The sequence below is a fragment of the Prinia subflava genome, chromosome 15 (genome assembly GCF_021018805.1).
Source record: "Prinia subflava isolate CZ2003 ecotype Zambia chromosome 15, Cam_Psub_1.2, whole genome shotgun sequence".
NCBI classification, from domain to species: domain Eukaryota; kingdom Metazoa; phylum Chordata; class Aves; order Passeriformes; family Cisticolidae; genus Prinia; species Prinia subflava.
This window is the reverse complement of record NC_086261.1, coordinates 7,220,253-7,239,049: the sequence shown is the minus strand read 5'-3', so window position 1 is coordinate 7,239,049 and position 18,797 is coordinate 7,220,253. Positions and strand designations below refer to the sequence as shown.

Sequence of the window (18,797 nt, the reverse complement as noted above, 5' to 3'; positions counted from 1 at the left end):
AGGTTTTTTTTTGAGGAGAGTGGGTCTTGGTATGGTCCAGAAACCAAAGTGAATCTCAGGTTCTCAGGAATCACAACATACATGTAGATGCTTCCAGAAAAGACGTTCCACTCTCACCTTCACCTCCCTTCACCCTCCCTCCGCCACCCACCCGTCACCTTCCTCCCCCTGCCTGAAAGTGCCATTCCAAGCCGGGCTCTTCCTCATCAGCTCCAAGCATGAGGTCCCAGGTGTGAGCACGAGCCCCCTGGGAGCATGGGGATGGATGTGACCCCTGCTTGGCTGGGGAAAGGACCTGCCTCCCCTTCCTCCTCCAGCAGTTTCCCAGTCATGGGGCTGCCTCTTTGGCTCCCCAAAGGGCCAGGGGGAAGCTCAGGATACGTGGGCATAGGTGTGGCAGATGCCTGGAGCTACCTTTGTCTCCAGGAATTTTAGATGCTGGATGTCTTGTTTTTATGGGCTTCTGTAAAGCTTCTGCATCTTTCCTGTATAAATTTGGATTGTGAACTGGGCTCATTAGACAAGCAGGAGGTGATCAAGTGGCCCTCTCCACTTTGTGTTTCTAAATTCTGAGCATAAAAGAAAAGTGCTGTGTAAAAGGATGCTTTTCTGGGAGTCCTGCACCACTTCCCACGCGAGTGGTGGGATGCAGCCTTCCCCAGCATGCAGCTCACAGGCGCTAGCTGAGCTCTCCCAGACCTCTAACCAGCTCTGAGATGCAAGCTGAGCAATGCAGGAGGTTTGGGTCACATTCCTCTCTTTTGGTGTGTCTTGGTTCCAGGTAGAACTTGAAAAATAAAAATCCTGCTAAACAAAAGGTGAAGAAGCCCTTAGCTTGGGCTATCTCTGTGGCCCGGCCAGAAGCAGGGAGTGCTTTGCTGATGGCACCTCTGCTCTTCTTTGGCTGCTGCTGACTCACAGGTGCAGGAGGCAGAGCTCAGCCCCTGCAAACAGGGAGAAAGCCCACCTCCCATCCTGTGGGAAGCCATGTGGCATTAAGTGCTCAGGAGCACGCTGCTCCTGGCCTCCATTCCTCCATCAGGGGAAGGGGAGCTGCAGCTGCTGCTCCCAAGGAGGTATCCCTCAGGCAGCCCCCACTGTGCACCCTCGTGGGTCCTGCTGGCTTGTGCTCAAGCCCTTGGCACCATCTTTCATTTGCCAGAGCAATGTGATGTACCCAAAGAACGTGCCTGGCTTTCCCCTTGATTTTCATTTTAATGTGCTAAATTTGGTCTGTTTGTAGAGAGGGGAGGAGGAGGGCGGTGATTAGGCAGGAGTGGAGAAGCTGAATGTAGCGTGGTTTTTCTGTGCTGTTAATGATATATTTTACATTTCTTATAGCACCTCATCTCAAAATGATTTACAAACTCTGATGGCTTGGGAGGGAGGGCTCCCCCCCTTTACTTTTTCTTCCTTTCCCTCCTGTGCTGTCTCAGATCTCTTTAATCTGCACGCCGACCATTGCAAGATGTGGGTGCTGTTGAGGCTGTGCAGTAGCAGAGCTTAAACCTCAAAGACTGAAATTTTGCTCTGAGCCTTTGCCCTGTGGGACTTGTCAGAGCTGGGTGGGTTGCAGGAGAAGTCAGTCACAGCAGGATTTGACCTCAGAGCTTCACAGGGCTGTTTGAGTAGGATCTGAAGGGCTCCCAGAGATGCTTGGGGTGGCATCTGGAGGCGCTTCTCCTGTGAAGGGTGCCACTGGAGGGAATGCTCCACGTTTTCCAGGACTGCAAGGCAGTGGGGCTGAAACCAAATCCCACAGCACTGGTACTCCCTTTGGGGGATAAGAAGAGGCAAACTACAGCTGATTGCTTGCAGGTTGAAAACCTTGATTTTTTTAGATTTCTTTGTCATTTATGGGGCAAACCCCGGTCCTTGACTCCTGAGGCAGAGTTGAATTTGGTGTGTGTTTAGTATTTTAGTCCCCAGGCCTTAACTTGGTCAAAACTTCTGACTTCACTGGTGGCTTTGCTTGAGGTTGGAAAGTTTCATAATTCACCTATTAAATTAACCATGCTTTGGGGAGCTTTTGCTGTAAGGGGTTTGTTTGATCTGATGTGCTCTGCTCAACATAAGCCTGGGCTGGAGAATATTTGTTGCTCCTGTTCTCCCTGTGGTTGTCATGCTGGAGGGTTTTTATCTCCCTCTGTGCAAAGCTTGGACACAAACACTTCTCCGTTTGCTGTCACTTCTGAAGAGAGCTCCTCTGAGCTGGGGAGTGCCTTGATGCCCAGCTGAGCCTGTACAGATGCAAGCTCCTGCCACCACCTCCCCCAGAGCGGCTGCCCAGCTGTGAGCAAAGGTGTTCTGTGACACCCAGCATCTCTCCTTTGCACTGAGCTGTTTCCAGAGCAACCTCTTCTGCAAGCATTCTCCCTCTCCAACATGAAGCTTTTCTCCTTCCTTCTTCTGCAAGCATCCCTGTGCTCTTGGATGCTGCCTGGGTCGAGGACATGCCGATACCCATTGCCGTGCTGCAACGAGGGGAGCAAACTCTATGTGCTTAATGCAGTATTAATAGTACATTGATGTGATATAGATTTCTGTCACCCTCCATACTAGCAAGCATCACTTATCATGCAGGGATGACGGATGTTTATTCCCAGCCACTTAGCTCTGCATAATGGAATTGCAGCTGAAATATGGAGAGCAGCTCCCTGCCTGCGGAGCTGGAGGCCTCTTGCTCCCTCTGTGCAGTGCTGTCCCATGGGATCTTCTTGTTAATGTGTCCTCAAGGAGACAGAGACGTGTTCTTCACTGGGAATGTGCTGTCCTTATGTTGATAGGATGAAGGGCACAGGAACCAGCCCTCACTTCTGGCTTCTGGGATTTTTGCAGTTGTCTTACCCTCTTTCTGTTTCTGCCTGACTTAGTGCAGAGGTGGGACAAGTTTGACTCAGAATTCTCTTTCCTTTTCTGGATGAGGGGTTCTCAAAGAGCCATGGAAGACACCAGCACCACCCTGTTTTCTCATGTTGATGTATTTAGTTGTTGAGAAGATAATCCCCCATCTCTGTGCTGTAACTCTGTGCCATGCGGGGCAGCACAGGGTTTGCATCCTGTCCTTGCTTCAACTGGCCTTGGCCCTACCTGGAAGGTTAAGGAAGAGTATGGCCATGTGGACAGTCCAACCACAAATGGATTTCAGAAGAATAGGCTAAACCTGCCTTTTTCTCCTGATCTTGTGCACATGGAAGGGAAGCCAAGTTCTGCTTGGCAAACAGAAGCAGGAGGAGCAACAGGTTGTGATGAGTTTGCACCTCTGTATGTGGAAATAAACAGATCAGAGGAGAAGAATGGGACTTGTGGCAAGTCTACACAGTGGGCAGAGAAAATGATGAGGATGAGAGTTTAGGACTACATAACATCACCCTATGGTCAGAGATTTTGGTAAAACAGAACATGATGCAGTCTACCAATGTTTGTGGCCAGAAGTTGGCTGTGTCCTTGTGGACAGGCTTGGCAGTAACAGCAGCTTCTTACCTTATTTCCTTCTCTTGAAATTCAGAAACTGAATTCCCAAAATTCAGGTTTTGTAATTATGAGTAGCTGGAGATTTCTGCGGTGAAATATTGGTAATGTTTCAGAAGAAACATTTTGGAAGGTTGTTTTACTTTAATAATAGCAATTAAGTAGTAATTAATTCTAAGCACAATGCATCAGATGCAGATTTGTTCTTGGATCTGATCTCTTGAGCTTTACTCAAATGCCACAGCGCAGTTTTGGAGTTGTTCAGTTCCCTTGTATTTCTCATCTAACAAAACAGGTCTGGAGAATGACACAAATTAGAGAAAAAAATCTAAACCCTGATGAAGAAAATCGATCTGGGGGGCAGATCCCCACCTGCGTCCCAGCAATGGATGCTCAGTTGCAACAAGTACTGTGAAGCTGGACTTTCGGGGCAAATTCATTAATTTTGGGGAGGTTTTTGCCAGCCATGACTGGAGCTGGCTGTGTTTCCCAGGACTGGCGCAGTCTGGGGACTGGGATGCATTCTCCACACGGGTGGAGCAGCCGTCCTTTCCTAGAGTCCTAATGAGGGTTTTTTTCAACCTCATTTATTACAGGCTGCCCTGACATAATTACATATTCGAAGTTAGTAATTACACGTATTCATGCTAATTAAGTAATTAGATATAATTACACTAACTGTAAATACATGGTAATCGGCTAAAAAGAAGTACTTCAGAAAAAAAACAAGGCAAATCACACAATAAAAGCGCCATCAGCACTCTTTCACTCAGTACCCTGGTTTTATCTTGTATTTCAGTGCAGCTTAAAAGGAACATCATGGTCATTTAAAAAATCTTATTTCTTAAACAGATTTTCTTACCTCTGCTTTCAATAGATCTTGAAAACTAAAATGGAAAGGATATTTACCCTTAGCACTGTTAATTTTTTTGTTTGCCTAGTGTGTTTTGTTCATCTTGGGCATGGGAAGATAAAAAGTATGCAGCATTTCTATTTTCAGTCAGTTCATGGTCCCATTTTTGCCGAAAACAGCAACAACATAAAACTGAAGTCATAAGTGCTTGTAGTTTTATTTGTCTAAAAAAGTAAACTGAAACACTTAGTAGTGGAAAAGAAACTTTTCCTTTTTTTTTTTTTTTCTTCATTTTTTTCCCCAGGGATAAGAGTAAGAGAATTTGTCAAATATTCTTTTTTATGTAATATAAATGTGGAGTGCAGGATGAAGTGACAGCAGCACTCTGCTTCCCCATGCCCAGCCTGCAGCCAGGCTCCACAGGTTTCAGTCCCTCACACAGAGCTCTGCTGTTTCTCCAAACTATTCCTTTCCTCTTGTCTCTAAAATCAAGTCCCCAGGCTCTTCTCCAGAAGGACCCAGCTCCCATTACTCTTCTGAAGTAGGCATTTGTGGGTGAAGACTCTTCTCTGCTGGAGCTCTCATAGTCTTACAGTCTTGTCCTTCTCACTCAGCTCATGTGAGATATTTTAAGGGTTTTGACGAGGACCTGTGAGTAGCTGTTAACTCATTGATGTGTGTTTTGCTACTCTGTGCTGTGTCTCCTCACTGTTTGTAGCAAAGCCTGGGCTTGTGCCTGGGGACTGTGGAAGAGCCCTGACCTCAGAGCTCAGCTGCCAACAGGTGAAGGCGTTGGGGGTCTCTGCAATGACCTTCTGCCTCCAAATTTCCCTCCCTTCTGTTTTGTGGTTGGCTCTCACAGAAACTGTTCTGAGCTGCAGGCGTTGATGTGAACATCCTGCAAAAGATTTGGATGTTGAAGAAGCCTTGTGGGTTCTGGCTGGCTGTTCCCAGAGCAGGTGTTGTAGGTATCTGAAGAAATGTGTGAGCAACCAAACTTACTGCTTCTGTCCCCCACCAGAGGAGAACTGAACTTCCCTTGTGCCCAGAATCACCTTGTCTCCTTGCCCAGGCTGCAACATCTGACCAACAGGAGAAATACCATGGACAGTGGGACTTAATCCAGCCTTCCCAGCTCTCAGTTTTGCTGCCTGGGGCTATTTTCTGTTCTGCATAATTTCTTCTATCCCTGAAAGAGCAAGTGGAAGAAATATCCACATTTTCCAGAAGTCAAATCTACCTTTGCAGAAGTGGAGTGTCCATCCCAACTATTGCACCTGCACTTTGAGTTGCAGTCTCACATTTCAGACCTTCCTGCTGTGATGGTGATACAGAAATAAAGTTTTTTCAGGATGCCTTGGAAAGGCTGGCAAGATCCATTGGCTATACCTCATCCCTCAGCCAGCTCTGGAGATGTTGTCTGTGTGGTTGTACCATGAGGAGGAAAAGCAGCATGGCTCTGCCTGGTCCCTGCCTGCTTTAGGAGGAGCTGCTGGAGCCAGCAGTGCAGCCCTGCTTGCCCCAGATGGGATGGGCACCTGGCTTGGTTTGAACACAGGCCAATCAGCTCCTGCTGCTGTTTGGATTTGAGACCCATTCTCTGCTGCTTTAACGTGTGTTTAGTGGAGATGTTTGTGGCAACACCCAGGACCAAAGGAGGACTAGCAGGCTCCAGCCCTAGCGTGAGGAAGCTGGCAGTACAGCTGAGTGATGGTGCATTGGTTCCTGGTGATGAAGATCCATGAGGAAGAGAAACCCTTAAATCAAGAAGAATGTGTTTTTGGGCTGTTGATGGTGATCAGCCTGTGGAGAGACTGCTCTGGTGGTGGAAGTACTGCTGGATACAGACATCAAGGGCTTGACAGGGAAGTATTTTCTCATACAAAACTCTGCTTTTTCCTCTGCCTAAAAGCATCTCCACTGGATTGTTTAATTCTGATGTCTGTGGGGCCAGCAAGCAGGGTTGGCTTGCCTGGGGCAATTTCAGGAAGGGAGCTCATGATGTGTGAACTGTAAAGAACTTATCAAGCCAGATGAGAGGAGGACCTGACGTGTTTTCCTACTGGATTTGGAGTGGCTCTAGCGCAGCAGGCTGCTCTTTTTGCCTGGCAGCCTCATCCCTGCATCAATTGGGTTGGACCGGAGTGCCCAAGAATGCAGCATCTCATGGAGGATGTGTATGTACACCCCGATATTCCACCTTATATCCAGCCCCCTGCTCATCTCATACAGGGGCTCACACCCTCCCTCTCCTCTTGCAGCATTCCCTGGCCTCCACACACACCCTCCACTCTCCCTGTCCACTCACCCATGGTCTGGCATGAGTCCAGGCTCATTGTGGCAGGGTGAGAGGATTGGGACACAATAGGGATAAAACCAGGTTTACATGCCCTCTGTTACCAGCTGTGTGTCTGGGTATTGCTGCTTCTCCCTATCCATTGGTGCTTGTGGTGTGCTTAAACCTGAAGGAGGTGTCTGTGCCAGAGAGAGCAGGGCTCTGTTCACCAGCCAGCACTCCTCATGGGTGTGGTTCCATCCCTGCAAGACAAGAGACAGAGTGCTCAGCCTGAGGCTACTGCAGACTCGGGTAGCCCAGGTGTCCAGAGTGTCCTCCTAATGGCTTGTCAATTGTGTGAGTTTTGCTGTGTGTCACTGTAAAAATAGCTGGTGTGTGTATGTGTGCATGGGCAGAGTGGTGGTACTGATTTCTTTTGGCCCTCGTTTAAACATTTGTCTTGTTTTTGGATGAGTTTTTTGGGGCTTACAATGTTTGGCTGTTGGGAAGGTGTCTGGCAGCTGGCGTACCTCTCCATTCCTGGGGTAAAGGGGATGTGCCTGTGATACCCGGCCATGGGGTACCCCTGAAGGAACCAGGAGTTCCCAGAGTTTGCAAGGACATTGTGTTGTGACTTTTTGGTCTCTGCAGGCTCTTTTCAGGTTTAAAATCTCTCGGAAGTGCGTGGGGCCTCACTGTGATCAGACAGGAGGTGTCTCTCTGGTTTGGAGATTGCAGGCTCTCATTGTTCTTTCATTGTCTGGTTAAATTGTGATTCCTAATTAAAAATAGCTGCTATTGTTTGGGAGTTGGAGCAGTTTTGCATGACCACACACACAGCAGGACCATTATCAGTGGTGCTGTCCTGTGGGACAAGAAGTACAACCCAGAATGTGGCAGAGAATCTGCACATCAGCAGAGGTTAAAAAACCCTAAACCTGTGCTTAGTGCTGTTTTTGAGCTAAAGAGTCCAAAACATCCCATTCAGCCCTGAAACCTGGGGAAAGACGCATGTAAAAAAATATTCTGCCCAAATAGTTTCTTGTGTGGAAGGAGGCTTTTGTTTCCCAGCCTTGTGTGGTGGCTGGCTCTGAGGAGATGGGTTGAGCAGAAAGAGATGGCTCCCAGCAGCACAGGGCAGCTGGAGCAGAACACGATTGCTTCACACAACACAAATCCAGAAATTGTCAGTTTTGATTGCTAGACACTCCCAGTCCACCTCAACACCCTGCTGTCTGTCTTGCTGTTGTTTGGTGCAGACAGGGAGTGGGTCAGTGAGATGCTGCTGCTCATGGAAGCACCGCTTCTGCTGGTGTGCTCCCAAAGCCCTGACCTGGAGCAGCTGTTTTTCACCGTGGTTGAGAGTAAAGCATTGCCCTTGTTGAGCAAGATGTGATTTGCTGGAGTGAGCATACCCATTGGAGAGCTCAGCAAACCCATTTCCATGTGCAGCTGGTGTAAGATTTGTATGCAAGCGTCTCGAGGTGAAAAGTACATTGGAGTCACAGCGTGTGAGGATTGCTCTCAGTGCCTGGGCTTGTCTCCCATTAAGGCAGGGTTTATTGCATAATCCATTTTTAGATTCCTGCACACTCATTCCTAAACACACTGCAAATTGCCTAGTGCTGAGCCTGGCTTGAATCTGTTCAAGCCCTCTCTCCCTGCCCCTCCCTGGATACATCTCTTTAAGGGGTGGGAAGAAACTGAGACTCAGTGAAAGCATGAACATTTCTGTGTGTACCACAACCAGGATCAGGCTGTCCTGCTGTCTGCAGTCAAGCATGGTCAACATGGGATGCACTACTCAAATTAAGTTATGATTTACAGTTTCATGTAGACTCAGGTTTTTCTGATGCTCGTTCCAAGTTTCTTTGTTGATGCTGCAGCAGCACCTGAAGTTTTTTGTCACTGCTGTGGGTCTGTAAAAATGTCACACCTTTCTTTCAGCCCTACTAACCTATTTTTCCTCACTGAACTAGAGCACTGAGTCTGAAGGTTACTATACCTACCTATTTTTATATATAAATCTCATATATATGTTTGATCTATTTCAAATGCACTGGTTTATAATGTATGGACACCTGTTCTTATATGGTACTTTTAACAGGCTTTACATCATCCTTCCCTGTCCAACCACCATACTCCTTTTTTCCCTTTGTGAGATAAAAGGGACCTTTTGTTTTTCCCTACAAACATCTTTTAAATTCAGGACAAGCATTTTCTCTGGCTCCCACAAGTGTGGCAGGAGACAGCTAAGTCTCCTAAGTATATATTGCAAATTGCAATTAGAAGAAAACACTGGAACAAAAATTCTTCAGTCCTTGTCTCCCTTCTCCCAACCCTCACCCCGCCACCTCCCTCTTTCAGGATTAAGCCAAGCTAATCCTCAGATGAGCAAGATCTTGGGAAAGCAAAGAGGCAAGGGAGGAGAAAGAAAAATCCTTCACACTCAACACTAATAAGGAAATTATAGGCATCCTACATTATGAATTGGATGAATTTTTAATGCTTAGAAATGCAGTTGATTTATAATGCATCCATCCTGGGCTGCAGGGCCTGTCGCCAGCTAATAAATAAATGACAGGCCCCTTGTATTAAAAGTATCAGTCATTTTACGTCTCTGTGCTGTAATTGATGAGGAGCATTGGAAAGGGAGGTGGTGGCCATCAGGTGTATGCCAGAGCAAGGACCTTGTGTTTCAGGCCATACCTGAGGGCTTGGCAGAAGAGGAAGTTACAGCCCAGTGTTCCAAGTCTTTTCTCACATAGGCCATGGCTTCTGCTCTATCCCATTGCTCACATTCCAGAAAAATAAAGAACTTAGCTGGGGGCTGTGTGGTTTTGAAAGGTCATTTTAAGCCCAGCTTAGGGCCCTGTTTACTTGCCGTGTGCTCTAGAACAAGTTAGTTACCCTGGAAAGCAGGAATGGCTCCATCTGAGGTGGCTGCCCAAAGATTCCTTCCTACCTGTGGAATGAGGCAGGAGGCTTTGGGTCTGCCTCGTGTGAGACTCCTGGTGAAGGCTGGAGGAGATTGTGCTGTCTGTTCTCTTGACAGTCCTGGCTGTTGGCACAGTCAGGGTGAGACGAGCTCAGAGTGAGGGATCAGCATGAATTCATACAAATCCCACCACAAATGTTCACACTGAGGCTGTGCTAAAAATAAATTCTGGGCAAATCCCAGAGATGGGGTGGGGTGGGACTGTTCTGCTCTTGTGCCAGATCCCAGCAGAGCCCAAATGTCAGGGGAACATTACTGAGAGCACAGCATGCAGCTGAGTATTTGAGGGATGGGGTATATTTTATCCCCTTCTTAATGAGAAGTAACCTGGCATGTCATATCTCCACTATTTCCTGGAAGGAGGCATTTCTCCTTCCAGCCCATCAAAGGGCTGCCAAGCATCTTCATCTCCACTTTATGGATGAGGAGAGGCAGCTGGAAAGACATCAATTTGCTCAAGGTCACGCCAGGTTTCTGACAGCTAGCAGCCTGGCCCATGTTCAGCCCACTGGACCATGTTGCATGTTTATGAGTCCCCACCTGAAGTCCTTTCACAGCCAGTCTTTTAGAGTCAGAGGGTTAGATGGATACATACATCCTTGGAGCTGTCAGCTGCATGTTATGATCCCAGAAAATGGCAATTCTGAACTTGTCCTGCTCTTTTCCAGATAGCTTAGATCGAATTCTCCCTTTCCACCTTCATGGAGGCCATGCTAATATTATAGGTTCTGCTTTTCTCTCTTGGCTACTTCTGAAGAGGCCTCTCCTTGCAGGTCTCCTTCCACGTAGGCATTGCCTCCTGGCCAGCTTCCCTGGAGCGTGTTGGAACCCGAGTGCTGGGCTCAGAGGAAAAGCAGTCATTTTTCAACTTGGCTTTAGTTCCTGGCTGCAGGAATTAGGCAGGGAGGCTGGGATATGAGCCTGGCTGCCCAAGGAAAGCACTGCTCTCTAAGATGCAGACTTTCATCTTGACCTGGAGGAAGGAAACGCTTATTGCCTTATTTATTACATTTCCCCATAGCAGTGTAAATAGCATATCCATGATAGATACAGATTCTATGAATAATACAGAGATTTGAAGTAAGTAATTGCTGTGCTTTTTAATACAAGAGATTCTCAGTGTCGGGTGGTATTAATGATCTGTCTTGACATGGGCTCTGCAGAGGGCGACTGCAAACCCCAGTTCCGTGAGAATTTGAGAAATTGGGGGAGAAATCCTAATGTGCTGTTCATCCCCTCTGTTCCCTGTGGGACACTTCAGAACGAGTATCCTGTCTGCTGATTTTTTCTCAGCTTTCCCTAGACCCTCTAAGGACAGGAAGGCTAAGTGGGTTTTGGGAAAACAAATCCCTTTTGTAGGCAGGCTGGGCTGGGCTGTCAGAGGAGGCAACTTTCGGAGGAAATGTAATACAAAGATCCTAGCAGCTCCCTGTGGTCACTAACAGTTCTCCAGATATTTCTGGAAGAGCAAAATGATTAGTTACAGTGAAATAGCTAAATTCAGACGGAGGTAGTGATATTTTATGTGTCTGCTGATCTGAGCCTTGTCTCTTCTCTATAGCTTTAATATTAAGCTCTCCTTTCCGCTTGCTCCCTGAAACCCTTGTGCAGCCTTGCTGCTGTGTGCTGTTAAACAAGTGGCTACGTTATTATGAGAAATTCTCTATAAAGTCCATTCTTTAATGCCTTAGAATCTTTGGGGATGAATTTAAGATATTAAGAACTATGGAGATTTAACACCTTTTTTGCAATGACCTTGTCGTGGGGAAAAGGATAAGGGGACAGCAATCACAGGATGTGGTGTGGGTCACTTTGTGCCTTGCATCACTGGTGGCAGGGAGCTGGTAGCTCCCCTGGCTGGTCCTTCTTGCTCCCTGCTATAGAGGTGTTGGTGTTACAGCTGCAGAGCTCCAAAGCCTCTTTAAATAAATGGAGCTGTCTGAGAAGGCAGTGAATGCCTTTTCAATTTATTTTTTTCCCCCCAAACATAGCACCTCAAGCCTGAGTCAGGTGGTTAACCTTTTTCATTCCTCTCTTTCTAGCCACATCCTGCTTTAAGGTTATTTCTCATCCTTCCACCGTCACCCTTTTAACAGGAATGAGGGCAGGTGAGAGCAGTGGACTCCATAGGCCATGTTCTCACCTTGTCAGTCCAGGAGGAGCAGGTCTTGCTGACCTCTGTGGGCTGTGTGGAGCAGGGATTGTGGGCTCAGGTGTTTCTCTGATACAGGAATGGTGGCTCATTAACACTCTGTGCCCTGCAGATAACTTTTATTGATCATCAGCTGCTTAATCAAAAACTCCTTCGCAGTTTGTTTCGATTATTTTTTCCATCTCTTTGTCTCTGGAGAATTGGCCTAGCCGAAGTTAATGTACTCATTATGCAGTTGGGAAACCACTGCTATGGACTGCTATGTAAATCAAGAGTTTAGGAAGGTCTGTGTCCTCCTTCCCACATGTAGCAGGATGAATATATATTCCTCTGCTTGGTGTGGTGAAACAGGCATGAAGGGAGTTTGCCTGAACTGGGTTTTGACCAGCTTGGGGTGGCAGAACTCCCCTCCCAGGCTGCACAGAGCCCAGGCTCCACAGTCCTGGTACAGTGAGGAACAGCACTGCTGCTGCACCTGGTCCTGTATCTGTACAGATCTGAGCCCCCCTGAAATCAGCACTCTCAGGTATGTTGGTCTTGGGCCACAGCTGGAAACTCTATGCACAGCGGCTTTACTCTTTTGAAAACAGTCAGAGCTTCTGGGTGAAAGGAAGCTGTGCAGCAAGTGGCAAAAATATTTCCCAACTTCTGCCATGTATAGAATGAGCAGCTCTGAGAAGCTTCAGGCCAGTTTGAGCAGAGACACAGGAAAGACTTGGGAGGGAAGCCCTGAGACAGGAGTGCCACTCCAAACTTATTTCTTACTCTAGCTATGATGGATGTCCTGATATGATTAATTTTCCTTTTGTCTTTTAATGTTTACTGCATAAAATCATTCTCCTTGATCCTGTGCCCTATCAGAGCTACACACTCCATTCTGGCTATGGTGTTACAATGACCTAATTGGATTGCAGAGGGTCGTGTCCTGTATAATGTTGTCTCATTTTCTCAGTAGTCAATGCAAACTCAATATTTTTTTCTTTGAAAAGAAGGGAGGAGGAGGCAGGAGCCCAGAATCCACAGCCAAGCTTATACCTGCAGCACTCACCTTGTTGCCTGGCTGTAATGTCCCATGTGGTTCAGCCAGGATGGGACCTGCAGGCTTGCTTTATTTATTTATTTTTCCTGATGGTGCTGAAGGGGAGAAAGGTTGGAAGCTACGGCAGAGAAGGGCCCTCATTTGTAGGTGCTGGCACCACTGATTAGCCTCAAGGAGTCATTAATCCAGCAGGCTGGACCACGCTCTCTTGATGGAGCTTATCTCAGGAGGGGAGGGTTGGCTGTGTCTCCCTGTGGGCCCTGGGTGAGTGTTCAGCTCTCTCCTTTTGTCTCCAATTAGATGCTCGGTCCTTTGTACCGCTGTGTTCCACCTGCCTCAAAGACCCTTCACCTACCTTCCGCCTCTGTAATTTACGAGTGGCTCAGAGGGGAGAAGGAGGGTCTGGTCTCAATTTGTGAGGCTCATTTGCATGTGAAATAAGCACGTCCCTTCGGCAGAGCTGCCAGCAGCCTCCTGGCCCCGCTGCTCTCATTCAGCACGGCTTTGACAGCTCCAAGGCTGTGGCTCGCTGAGCGGTGGCAGGGCTTGCTCATAAACTGGAAGTGTCACCGTGTTTCTGCAGAGCTCGTCCAGAAAATGGTGTTTTTCGGCAGCTCGTAAAGGAGGTGTCAGCCTGGGATTTGGTCTGTGGAAAAAGAACCTGCCTTTGCAAGCTGCAGAGTGCACAAGCTCTCAGCTCTGGCTTCAGGGCCATCCCTGCTGGCTGGGATTGGTGCTGGGGCAAATTGTTCAGCTGATGGTTTCATTGCTAATTTCCTCATGAGTCCTGGACTCTCTGACTCTGTATTCATCTCAGGGTATTCCTCATTCTCAGCTCTGTCTTTTCTTGCCCTGATGGGCTTTCAGTGGGCTTTTGATTGAAAATGTGTGGATCTGTTGTGGTGAGAGTGGAGGAGTCAGAGAGGCACTGGCAGGCAAAATCTACGTAGGGGTTGAATGAATAAATCAACAGGTCTCCAGGTGTGCCACCAAACAGGCTCCCTTGTCTTGATCCAAGGATTTAGTAGGAAGAGGCCAGGCAGTGGAGTAGCAGTGGTCTCTGTGGCTGGGAAGTACCAAGGGAATAGAATGGTAAATCTTGAGGACAGGAAGAGAGGGAAGAGACGGGACATTGGTGACTCATGTGATTCTCCTTGCAAGAATACCAGGTTCCATGAAGGAAGCACATATCTAGGCCTGATTTTTTTCTCCATTTCAAAATATTTAATCAGAGAATCAAATATGATGTCTTTTTAAGAAGAGGCTGGCACACGGCAGCTGGCTGAGTGTTGCAATCAATGTATCCGCTGTGGAATGTTTCCTGCAGAAGTATTACATCCTCTCTCATTTACTTGATGATCTTTAGGGTGAATCAATCAAAAGATGCTGCACACAAATAGTTCAGCCTGTGATTCTGCGGGTGTCCATTACAGAGGTATTTTCTTCGTGTTAATGGACTTGTTGATTATCAAAAAAACCCACTGTTTTTTAAGTAGAAAGCTCTTACTTGATGGCAATTGTCAGCATTGGCTTTTCTGCCTCCCCACCTCCCCAGCACAGCTCTTATTGTGTGCCAATGCAGGTGACTGCAACAAAACACAGGTCTGCACTGCTGGGGAGAAGGCACACATCTCACCCAAGCAGTTATCTGAGGAGAACCTTCTCCTGGAGGTTGGGAAGGGCAGAGAGAGACTTTTCTGTACTCAGGGGGTAATTTCACCACTTTGTGTCTTGCTCGGTTAATTGTGTTTCTGCACCCATCCAGCTTGGCATGTGATGCAGTCCTGTTGGACTGCAGGTATACCTGAAGAAGATAATCCCCTGAAATCCCCATCAGGCCAAGGCTCAGCAGCTCCTTGAGGAGTCTGATCGGGTTTTACACTAGCTGAGTGCATGGGAGTTTTTATTTGGGTCTGTAAAGCTTATAGTCTGTTGGAGTAGTAGTGTTCATTTTTTTTTCTCTACGACATGGACATTTGTCAAGTCTCCACATTTCTGGGTGAAAATGTGCCCGTGTTGCAGTGTTAGCTGATGCTTTTCTAATGCTAGCATGGCAAGAACCCCAGCTGGAATTTTAAGCATTAGAAGATCAGGATGAAGCCCCCTGCACAGAAGATGTCTTTACCTTTGATAGCCAAATCTGAGCAGACTCAACCCTGTGATGACTGAAGCTATGCAAATGAGGGAGCAGTGTATTCACTCCTGCCAGAGCTCTGGTGTGGCACTGGGAACACATCCCAGGACAGACCAGAGTGCTGAGCTGAGCTGTGTGACACAGCTCCCTGCAGAGGCAGTCACACAGCAGGGCTGAGCAGCCTGGAAGGACCAGGCTTGTGGCTGTGGGCTGTGTTCAGCCTCATGCTGGTAGTTGCCAGCAGCTGTTCTGAGTTCTGGGAGGGATGTTGGGACCCTTCCTGCTCAGCTGGAGCCTGTGGGAGCATTTGGTCCTCTCCCAGGCTGCTGGTGCAAAGCAGCCACTGTTCAGTTTGGCGGGCCAAGCATCGCTGCAGGCTCCACTGCAGAGGGGACCAACCTCCCTGTGTCATTTGTTTATCTCTGTCATTTATTGCTACAAACCAACTCACCCAGAGCTGTCCTTCCCACAGCTGGTGGGAGTCAAAGTGCCGAGGCTGTTAGTGGATTAGGGCAGCAGAGTGAAAACCATTTGGCATTTCTATCCTGATTCTTCTGGGTGCCTTTAATTAGCATGATTGCTCAGCTCAGATTTTGCCATGTTCTTTAGCTCCCCTGGTTAGGATAATTATTCCCCCAGCTCCTTTTGTTCCAATTCCTGATCGCTTACAAAGTCTCCTGTTAAAAGCCATTAAATCCGTAATGTGAGAGTGAATGTTGAGCAGCGTTGTGCTCTCGGCCCCACACGTGTGAGCTGGAGCTCTCAGCCCCTGTCCTGCACTCCTCTGCTCCCTGCCACGTGCTCTGTGCTGTGGCATCGCTCTCTGCCTCCCTCTCACGCTTCCCCCACGGACATCCCACGTGTCCCACACGCAGCAGGTTTGTGTGCACGCTCTCCCTGCTCTCTGCTGGCACTTTTGGCATCACTCAGCTTGGCTTCCTCTGTGCACAGGCTGGTTTTGACAGTGAGGTTGAATTTTGGGCTGTGGACTGTGATCTCTCACATTTAGTTGCATGTGCAAATATGGAGGTGCCATTAGAAGTGTATGTTCTTGCATATTTTAGCTGTGGTGTGGGGAGTTCTTGCTTCAAGGAACAGCTAAAATAGAGGGGGAAATGTCCTAGCTGTGGTGGAAAGCAGGACTTTTGTTGATAGATGATGGAGAAGAGGAAAGATTTATTTTCCTTATTTTTTAAGTAAAGCTGTTTTCCTCTTTCTCAAGCATAAAAGTCTCCAGTGGAGGGAAAACAGGTTTTGGATAGCTGTGTTCCCAGGAGTTTCCATGTTGCAGTGCCTCCCCATCTGGAGGCCTGTGAGCTCAGCCCCTTCCCTGCCCCTCATCTCTGCTGATGTTTGATCAGCACATGCCAATGGCTCAAGCAGGGCAGACACGCAAAGGCTTACACAGAGTGACGTGGTGTGAAATAAGATTGGGCTCAAGTGCTTCAAATGCCTTGTGCATTTAGGTGAATTGATGTGAGAGGGAGAAGGGAGAGAGGGAGACTTCTTTACAGACCCAGAATGAAACTGGGGCAGAGGAGGGTCTGGCAGACGTGCAGTTTGTTGAGCTCAGAGCTGATTGCTTGAGCAAAAATTCACAGCTAGACCACTTGCTAGAAAAAGCTTGTCAGAAAGGACTCCTGGACCTTCCTCTCTCCTTTGAATGATGACCCCAATCAACAGCAGACACATTTTGGGCTTAGATCTTGAGATGCTGTCCTGCTGTGCTGTGCCAGACCTTCCCCACTCTGCAAAGCTCACCCTCTGCTCTGGGGTGGACTGAGGGATTCCTTGCACAGCAGCAGCCCCCCACAGGGCTCCTCACTCACCTCATCAGTGCTTTGCTGGCTGCAAGGAGCTTTCCAGGCATTTCATACATTCTCTTGCAAAAACCTACCATGTTCCATGTTTGTTTGGTGGGAGCAAAGCCCCTTCTCCTGCAGAATGAAGGCTGCCACAAAATACCTGACATGTTTGGTTGGCTCTATCCAAATAGTCCCACAGGAGCTCCGTAGTATTAGCATAAACCCATGTTTTTCTGTCTTCCCCTGGGAGAGCACAGCCTTCCCTGTGCCCTGGGGTGTGTGTTTTAGAGCTTGTGAAATACTGAAAGACACCAAGACATAGTCTCGAAACAAAATCTGGAACTGGGAGCTCTCCCTTGGGAAGTGTAATAACACCCTTCAACATATTTTGGTGCAGAAGACAACTTATTTTGAGAACCATCTACTGGGGCAATTATCAAGAGCTGAAGAGCTGTGGTGGCAGCTTTGTTTCCAAAGCAATCAGCAGAGTAGGAGCACTGGAGAGACAGATGAAGAACAATAATTCCGGACAACGCAGCATCCAAACAGCCTAAAAAAAATCAACAAACCCTTGTTCCTCGAAACTCCCTGCTGCTCTCGCTGTGTTTTAGCCCTCAGCTCTTCCTGTTCCCATTTACAGCTCCTCTGTAGTGCTCGGTGCCTCCTTGCCTGCTGAGATCTCCTGCGCTCCTCAGTTTCCATCCTTGGTTTGTAAACTCCACAAAATCGTGTTTTCCCACAGGATGTTCTTCCTGACACTTCAGACTCTCGGGCTTGTACAGCTCCTGGGCTTCCTGGAGGGCAGCTCTGGCCTTTCCAGATGACATAAGGTGTTGCTGGAGCAGATGGCAGACTAAAGAGACTTGAGCAAGCAAGGATTTATTCTGGGCGTTGATCAGCTCCTCCCATCCTCTGAAGAGCAGGAGAGCATCCCTGGCAGTGAAGAGAGCACTCCCTGACTGGGAAGGTCCCAGCTGCAGGCTGCAGCAGTTGTGTGCAATCCCGTCCACCATCTGTGTCTCTTCTTGGTGCCTGCTGTCATATCTCAGCCCTCTGGCTTTACCAAGCACTTCTGTCCCCTTCTAGAGCCCAGAGCTCCTGCAGAGGATGGGAGCCTTGGAGCTGGGGCAGTTCCCTGTTGGACGTTCAGGACTGTCATTGGTTCCTTTGGAGACCTTGGAGAAAACCTGGTCCTGCTTTGTGCCACCGTTTTGCCGCCTGTGCAATAAATATAACAGCTCCTTCCTCCCCAGGGAATGAGTGAGGCATAACAAATTAATGTTTATGAAGCACTTTCCAGCTGAAAAGAAGTTTGAAACAGAGCTGTTGCTGTTCTGACTCAGGGGCTTCCTTTACTGGTTGGCTCTTTGATGTGGTGATCTGTGGTACTGGTGGATCAGCTGTACCATAATTGGAATTAATCAGCAATTAAGAAACACGAGCCCAACCAGATCCTTTCCCAGTGGATATTCATTTCTGGGCACATTAGTCAGTGGTTTCAATAACTCTGTAAAATGCTTAGGGTGACTCTTGCTATCTGAAGTAGCTGGGGAACAGAGGCAGTGTCACAGGGACACGGATACCTGTCAGGCAAAGTGGAAATAAGAAGCTCTTGTAGCACTGTGCACTGTGCTTAAATTGGCAGCACTCCGAGGGCTGACTTGAAAAAAAAAATTAAAAATTGACATAAGAATATATTTGAAAACCAAAGTGATGAAAATGATGCATTACTTGCTAGGATGGCATCTTTCATGCCAGGTCCCTTGGGCTTTGTGGAGCGCAGAGGCAGTGAGAGTGCTCGGTGGTGAGAAGTGGGGACTTGTGGAGGCAGGGAGACAGGTTTTTTTTTTTATTTCCAGCAGTGAGAATGGTAGAGGAGAAGGCTCCTGGATGTTTCAGTGCAAGCACAAGGAGAGGAAGAGGGAGGGCAACAGCTGGACAATGCCCACACTGCCAGCTACCAACTTTGCAAACACTTGTGCGCAGCTTGTTCTTATGGCTGACCTGCAACCCCTGAGAGTTTTGCCACGTGTTTTTGCATGGCCGTGGGTATTTCAGGGGACAAAAGAG

The 18,797-nt window shown here is 47.9% G+C and overlaps 1 protein-coding gene across 3 annotated transcripts in view; it reads left to right on the top strand.

Moving 5' to 3' along the window:
- Positions 1-18,797, top strand: part of NTRK3 (neurotrophic receptor tyrosine kinase 3) — a 216,788-nt gene that overhangs the window by 113,757 nt on the left and 84,234 nt on the right. The gene's annotated exons all lie outside the window — the stretch shown is intronic.